The following is an 8,226-nucleotide window of genomic DNA, read 5'->3' as shown; positions in this document are numbered from 1 at the left end:
ACTCGAATTAATACGTCTAATAGTCAAGTTCTAAAGAAACGAAGCTCCTCGCATACGTCAATCGGGACGCCGAGAGCTCTTCCGTGAGCCCAACGTCGGGCTCCTATGCGGGTGCCGTCATGCTTGGGAATCGACGCCAGTCTCGGTAGCACACGCACTCCGACGACACGTTCCTAGGTCCCGTAAGCTTCCCGTGCTACCTCGTGGGCTCGGTTGACCAATTAAGGGCCTGCTGCGGCGCACAGCTAGTCTCGACTAGCGTACGATAGTCGTCCCAGTCCCTGAAACCCAAGAACTCGCAATCCGACTGGGTCCGGAAGGCTGAGCTTGCTCAAAGTCTAGCGTCCAAGAAACGTTCCGGGTCTACCAAGAACACGCTGAAGAAGATACTGTTGGATCATACAGAGTCAGCGATTAGACAGAATTCACCCTGGACCATAGTCCCTAAGAACAAGCAAGCTCAGACATTGTCCTAGACAGCAAAAATCGTATTTACATAAGGCTACAAAAAGCCAAAAAGTAATATATTTATTTATATAACAATTACTGTTCAATACAAGTTATGCAATCTGGGGAACAGTAGCAGATAAATACTTCATTCGTGTTACGACAGAGGTTGACTACTACCCCTTGTCATACGGTTCCAGTAACCAATCGTACAGTCTGAGTATAGAGACGCTTAAGAAGCAGAGAGAGAGAGAGAGAGGAGAAGAAAGAGAGGAGAAGGAATCGCGCTTCTGACCCCAAGAAGAAGTTGCCGAGCCAAGAGAGACCGGTCTGGCTCGGATTGAGCCTCCCGAAGACGAAGTCTACGGTATGGCTACCCTCTTGCAACTCGTTCGCGTAAATACAGCGCACTCGGAACGGACATGCACGTAGATACAGAACCCGTGCAGTACATCGAGCGCATACTCGCGTATGGCTCGGTGTGCTGCTTACATTAAATAAATTACCGTGGCTACGGACCGGTAACACGGGAACGCTGTTACCTCCTCTCTCCTGTCCTTTCCCACCTACTCGCCTCCTAGTTCACCAGCCACGACGAACTTGACTCGCTTCTTGCGCCACGGAGGAAGTTCAGTTTTAATGGTCGCTTCCCATGACCGTCTCTTGCCGTGGAACGCGCTCAATAGTGAGAAACTCACTGAAAAAAAAAAAAAATTATTTCTGCCGGCGATGAAGGCGTTATCGCGTAAAGTCGCACCGCGACTCGCTTGAAAATTATATCACCATATTTTTCGACGTATCCTCTCTACGCATCGTTATAGGAAGCTACAGTTCTTTATATCGAGAGTCAAAATCTTATGCCCTTCTCGTAGACCAAATCAGTTATAGGCGCAATAGAGTCCGTTATCGCCTTGGCGAACCGGCATAACCCAGCCGGTATTTATGTATACGTGCTCGTTGATAAGTATACGAGCGTCGACGTCGTGACGCCGTGACAAGCATAGAGCGGGTACCTGCATCCAGCGGGATTCCTGTTTAGCACTGTAGTCGCTGCTTGGTTACGTTCGACTGTGTATTCACTTCCGACATCGTCAAGTCTCTTCCGGAGGAAGCGACCCGATTCCGGCGTCGTTCCGCTGCGACAGACGATACGCCGATCGACCGAGTAACACAGCGACCAAGACCCTTTACTTTCTTTGCGGTTCCGTTAAAGAGCCCCGCGACTCCGTGTCCGGCTCGGGGAACGCGAATTCAGGTGCGGAGGTCAACTTAACTCAGGTTAGGGATCTCCCCCTCCCCCTCTCCATTCCTCCCCTCGCATCCTCACCCACTCCTCCCTGGCCCAACTCACACGCCTCTCGCGCTCTGTGTACGTGGGGTAGGCAGATTCCGCGATACGTTCCTTCACTTGGACCTCTGGGTTACTGTTAACAGAAACGGAGGAAACGGACTGCCGCTCCTTGCTCGGTTCATCGAGAGTGAAACTGTCGGCTCCGTCCAATTTCAATTGGACCTGCCTGAGGTTGCTCCAGGTCCTTTTTAAAACACGATTACGATTTTTATACGACAGTTCGTTCCTGTACCTACAGCCATGTCTTAGCTCTGGGTGTCTATAGCTGTGGGATTGTGTAGTGGCAATTTGGAAAATCGCCCGTTTCTCGATTGGTACTGCTCTTTTATTACAGAGGCGCTCTTAACGTGGAAATAATCGGATCGGAGCGAACGGAGCGGATAGGCTCGTTTGACATGAAATTCGATGCGCCTATGAATCGGTAATATTTTATGACTGGTTTTTTTGGTTTGTCTTTTTTTTCAATAATTTTTTTGTCTTCTTTTTATACCGGAAGTTTCTTGACCTTTACGATATCGTCGCTCAGCGCCGATCAGCACTGCCGTGTCTTCGGGTACGAAGACTTTCGAAGGCTGTGCAAGACGGAACATAAAACAGACAATCCATTAGATTTGGTGAGTAACGCATGACGCGGCTATTTGCATTTACTTCGTCGCACTTAAAGTTACAAGGAAGTTACAAAGCCGGTCCTGGTCCACGCGTACGACCTACTTTTCACGAGAAGTCGATGATCACTGGCTCTTCGATGATTCTCCGGAGGCCAAGGATGATCTGCGTTATCTCGTCGTTTCCGGTTAGTCGGTTCAATTAAGTTTATACCTAACTTCGTACACGAATAATCAAAATTTGAGTTTATACAGAAATCGTGAATTCGCAGTTTCCGTCGATTGAAGTTTCTGACTCCTCTGAATTATCAGGACACGGAGTCCTTCCGGCTGTCCCTAGGTAGTAATCTCTAAACATTGTGTGTGCGTGTTAGAGAGAGAGAGAGAGAGAGAGAGAGAGAGAGAGAAGGAATAAGAGTCAAAAGACAGGCTTCTCTCTTCCTTCTTTTCTCTCTGTCCGCTCTCTGTCTCTGGCCTCTCTGGGTTTCGCCAAGAAGACGTAACGGTAAATCTGCGGCCGCTGGCGTCCAATGAACCCACTCCCAGACACTCGCACATCCTTCTTCGCCACGCTCGCACACATTCCACTCTCCTGAATGCGCACCGCCACCTTCCTCAGGTTTCCCCGTGTCCTGTCCTCCTCTTCTATCCTCTCCTCTCGCCCCTCCCTCTCTCTCTCTCTCTCTCTCTCCTCAGCTCCGAATTATTACGACACAAATAGAATTTTCGTGGTGGGACGAGCTGTTGCGTCATTCCCCCCGCGATCCAACCTCAATCTAGGTCATCGTCAATCTCAGAGCCAAGGATTCCCGATTTAAAGGACCACTCTGTATAAAGTTTACTAATGACTTGCCTTCAATTTGTCAATTAGGAATAGTAGGATTCGCGCTTGTTTAATTTAATTTCGAAAACACCCGTTACACGCGCACTCGAAATTCGTATACAAGACTCGAGCCGATAGAATGAAATTTAAATGACATTGTAATTAATTCGGCTTCACTTTTACCAGGCAAGGGCAATCGCATGCGAAAAAGTCACGTGACACATTCTACTCTTCTATACATATATACACGGTATACGTCGTGTACTACGAGAGAACCCAAATCTACGTATTCGGGATCCTTGGGTACGTTCCTTATCGATAACCGCCGATGGCCATCTTCGCAATATGGTTGACTTACTTTTTCGTATAATTTCGCGGGATAACCTTTTTCAATTGCGTTGTTTCGCCAATTTCTCGACTTTGCGATTTCAAGCCTAATTACGGCGACTGCGAACAATCGCAAAGATTATGAATGGACGCGCATTCGTCACGCGTCCATATTCACGCGTTGACCCAGGTGAAGTGTGAACAACCCGAGGAAGTCGTCAGGGGGACTTACGGTGCAGCTTGGTGAAATGGAAAATCGTCATCTGACAGTCAATGCGAAGGAATCGTTACGAGACACCCGTTACGTACGCGGGTTCACGAGTTCAACGACGCGACGGACGACGATGTTGACGTAGACCGAAGGACATACCCTATGAAAATTAATAATGTGAATTCAAGTTGTCGAATACTCAAGGTCTGTCAGTCAATCGTAGTACAGTCTGAAGATAGTCGATTCATAGAAATCAAAGTTAAGGTTCTATCCGTCGTGGCGCTGCAGTCGCACACCGTTGCGCAATCGGAAGCCTTTTCATTTCGATTATTCCTTCGGGGCTGGTTACTGGAATTACGATCGATTGGATATCGGTCAAGTCGATACTTTGGATACCGAAAAGGTACGGCAGCGCTGTGTCCATTATTCGTAGGTTGTTACGTTACTACGCTTTGTGAATTAATTATATCGACAATGTCAATGCACCACTGTTCGACTGGTGTTCAGTACAAAGTACGACGGCTGTCTTCGGGAGCTTGGGTTCATGGCCATTTCCCGTTCAATTCCATAGATCGTAGACCAGCATTGCCTTTGATCCTTGGTAGCATCGTCGCGGTACTCAGGGTCTAGGGAAGGATGAACAAGAGGCGAATCCGGATTCTACGAATTTGAAGCTGGAGGTGGAAGGTGGACTCGCAGAAAGGAAAGAGGAAAAGAACGAAGTAATAAGAGGTGAGGGGGGTAAGAGGGGGGGGAAGAAGAGTGGAGGAGGCAAAATACAGTTAGCTTGTTCCTTGGTAGGTTCTTGCTGGGCTCCCAGGACCACGTGGTACCCCCTTGGTACCAGTCAAGCCGGCTGCTCCTCGATGGCGAAAGACTTGATTGCATTTTAAATCCTTGCTTATATTTTGATAATCATATTTTTGATGCACATATAACAGGTTTACAAATTTAACCATCGCGTTTCGTTTGGACGATCAGCACTGTGGAGATGAGCTGATCGAATCCCTATGTCTGTTTATCATGAGCTTTTGAGTTATCGATCGCGTAGATCGCTAATTGCCTGATCGGATCTTTTTTGAAATGGTACTATATGCCTGTATATAGGTATCCGTGCGGTGGATCATTGGGAAATCGCGTAAAAGCCAATGGCTGACCCGTAATCCTTGGTTCGCTGGTAGAAACAGGGTGCTCGGCCGATTCCGATCGATCGGTGCGTGGGGGGGCCCGGGGAGCCGAGTGCTGAGCCGGAGCGCGACTTGTTGCCTTACTGACTCCTGACGGATATACCGTTACGAGCAAAAGTGAACTAAGTTGTGTCTCTGGAGCTTGCGGTACTCGCGGAGGAATGCGTGGGATACCGAGAAAGGACGCGAACGAAATACATAGGTGACCCAAGCTGAAAGCTGGTATCATTAGACAATCGTTGCTCATTGAAATTCAAGGCGCATTCTTATGAGATATTGGTTTCTCGTTCGATCGTATGGTATATCTGGTATGGCATAAGTTCGACGTCATAGAAGCTCTGTATACGGAAGTACGTCTTCGGTACACATTGATCGTACCCAGACCCACTTTCCGTGCAAACTGCCTTCGAGAGGCTCTCTTCTCGAAATCATCGAAAATTCCAATTCCCTATTTCACGAGTCTTTGGCCGGCAGGTTTTTTGCTGCTAAAGGGTTGCGCCATATGGGCAACGGGGGTGGAAATGCGTTACATATATAGGGTTTCGGGTCTGGGCCCTTTTGAGCCTTGGAAAAATAATAAGAAAGGCCTCGGAGTCTCGGGGTTCTTAATGATAGGGGAGGGTCATGGAAGATCTGGAGGGGCGGGGGCGGAAGGGGAATCGGGGTGGAAAACGATGATAATGGTCGAAGAAAAGAGTTCTTGACGAAGTAATCGCTCGATTTCCGGCTAAGGGTGCTTTCTTGACAGACGTTAGAAACCATCATCGTCCCTGTCTAATAAATTGGAGCGGCATGTGCTGCGCGTCTATCAGACCCACGAGACCAAGAACGGGACAACTATTGTCACTGGATCTTTCGGTCTCCGTGAGACGCGAACGTCGGTTGGGCGTGTCGATCGTTGCGGATAAATTGCGCGGTCGTGTCGATATTAAGTGGTGGATAGAGAATGAGGATGATGGGGTTAGGGGGGTTCGAGGGGAGGCTGACGCGAACCTTGAGAAAATGGCAGCAGTGCCGGTAGAATGCGAATGCCAATGAACTGACGGGAGATGATGAAGGACGCAGGAGCTGGTTTGGATTACGTTAAAAACGTCAAAGGACCACTTCTCGGATCTGGAGGAACGAGGAATCTTAGGCGAAGACCCCTGGCGTCCATTTGATTCCGTGGTAACCAAGTGCCATCTCGAATGGTTCTCGCCTTTCTCCTTGCTATAAGTACCTAGAACCGTCATTAAGGAGCCAATCATCGTCTCGACGATGTTTCGCGCGAACGTACATACTTCCTGGCTGAAGTTCTTTTGAAATTTTTTTCTTACTCTTGGTCACTTCCAAAACGCTACGAACTTTAATTGTCCGGCTGGTTAGTATGGCGATGGACGACGTTTGGAAAGTTAATCCCCAAAGTTTACTCGCTTCAACCCTTCGGGCCCATAAACCGTGATGGTTCCTTCGTTCCTTTAGAAAAGTGTACGTTTTCGCCTTAGGCTAATCCCCAACGACTCGTCGGAAGTCAAGTTTTTCGAAATTCAGAAAATCCAATTATCTAAAAGGGATCCTTCAGAGGATTTTAACGTCCCTACACCCCTTTCATCCAGCTGGCAACTGTATTCTTGCGACAGACTGTTTTTTTTTTTTTTTTTTTCCCCATGAACCTTCAACTTATCGACGATGATTCGAGTCGATTGGTTCTTACGGACTTCGTTGTAAACGAAGTCAATTTTTTCTCAACTAAGTCTATCCTTAACCTTAAACCACCTTGGCAAAGCCATTCACTTCGTCTAGTCCTCTCGGTCAAACTGGCGAACAGCCGGAGGCGCTGAGGTCTATGGCCCCGTCCAATGACAATTACATTAATATATTTCATAGTAAGTAATCAAGAACGTTAACTGTGCATAACACGCAGGAGCTGCGGATGGTAAAAATCGTACCTGTTGTCGATTGAAAATTAACCCGAAGCAACGATATTAGGAACTTCGAACAGATGAAACTGGTCAACCAGAATCAACTGAGTCAGAAAAATTGTTGAATGTTGAGTAACCACGCGCAATCGCTATGTCACTTTAGTCACTGGCTAATTATTCCAAATGGATATTATATACCCTTTCTACGTAAAACCGCGCGGAATTTCGTTAATCGTCGTGAACCCCTAATGACACTGAAAATAGCTCGAGGACCTAATTACAACCTATAACCTGTAACGTATAACTCCGTTTTCGGTAATTTTCGAACAATACCAAATCACAGTCCTAAATCTTGACGTTGCACGCATGTAAACAAAACTGTCCATCAAACAACACGTATACATATATGTATATACACACCCATAAACGTTGAAAATAAATTTAAAGACGCCGCAGTCTCTAACGCCCATTTCGCTCCATCAAGGAGATTCGTCCCTTCAAGATATTAAATCCTTGATGGGCCGTACACGTCAATTTTCTTTTGAAAAATCACGTGCCCTTTCTCTCAGCGATTTTCGCATCGAAAATCCGAATATCCGGACAGCTGTTTCACGAACCACAAGACTCCACGCCCCGCGGTGCTAATTTAACCCAAAATTCTAACCTCTAATTCAATTTTCGTCCCCGGGACAAAGGGCTGGCTCGTTATATCAAATTCCTGCCTGGGTTAACTGATTGCGTGGGGGGTGCGTGGCGATCCGCGTGTGCGTGACTTCGAACGTCGAGCAACGTTTCGTCGGCTCGCATTAGGTAGAAGAGAAAGAATGGAAGAACGCAGAAGATCGTAAAGCCAAAGAACCGCTGCCCAGTTTGAAATTGTCTCCCAGGGCAAATGCACGGTCGTTCTGGGCAGCAGTGCAATAATTTTTTATGCTATGGCAATTTTCTTTGGGCCGCACCTACCTAGCCACTACAAAGCGCGTAGAACCCTCGTAAAAAAGGGTTTCGCGATTGCCGTGGCTTTGGAGGTTGAAAACATTGGCCAAAAAAAACCGCCGATTCCGTTACGGACACTAGGCAAGGATTGCGAGGGTCAGTACCGCATGGGGTGAAAAATTTTTCAGTGCTTTATTACCGGACAAAATTTCAAAGAGTCACTTTTATTGCGGATACCATGAACCTAGGTAGAAGAGGACGCTTGGCGTCGCGACGGCAGTGTAAATTTGAAACCGGATAGAAATTCAATCGATTCCGATCGCAGGAAAGGCATCGGTATACACATTATGGTTCCTTTTCCCACTTTGGTCTTCCATTGTCCTTAGCCATAGAAGATCCATTTTTCCATCGGTCCATACAGCATCCTTACTCTCGCAT

The sequence above is a fragment of the Cephus cinctus genome, unplaced genomic scaffold (assembly GCF_000341935.2).
Source record: "Cephus cinctus unplaced genomic scaffold, Ccin1 Ccin1_scaffold0422, whole genome shotgun sequence".
In the NCBI taxonomy this organism is placed as follows: domain Eukaryota; kingdom Metazoa; phylum Arthropoda; class Insecta; order Hymenoptera; family Cephidae; genus Cephus; species Cephus cinctus.
Note: the sequence above shows the minus strand (reverse complement) of the source record.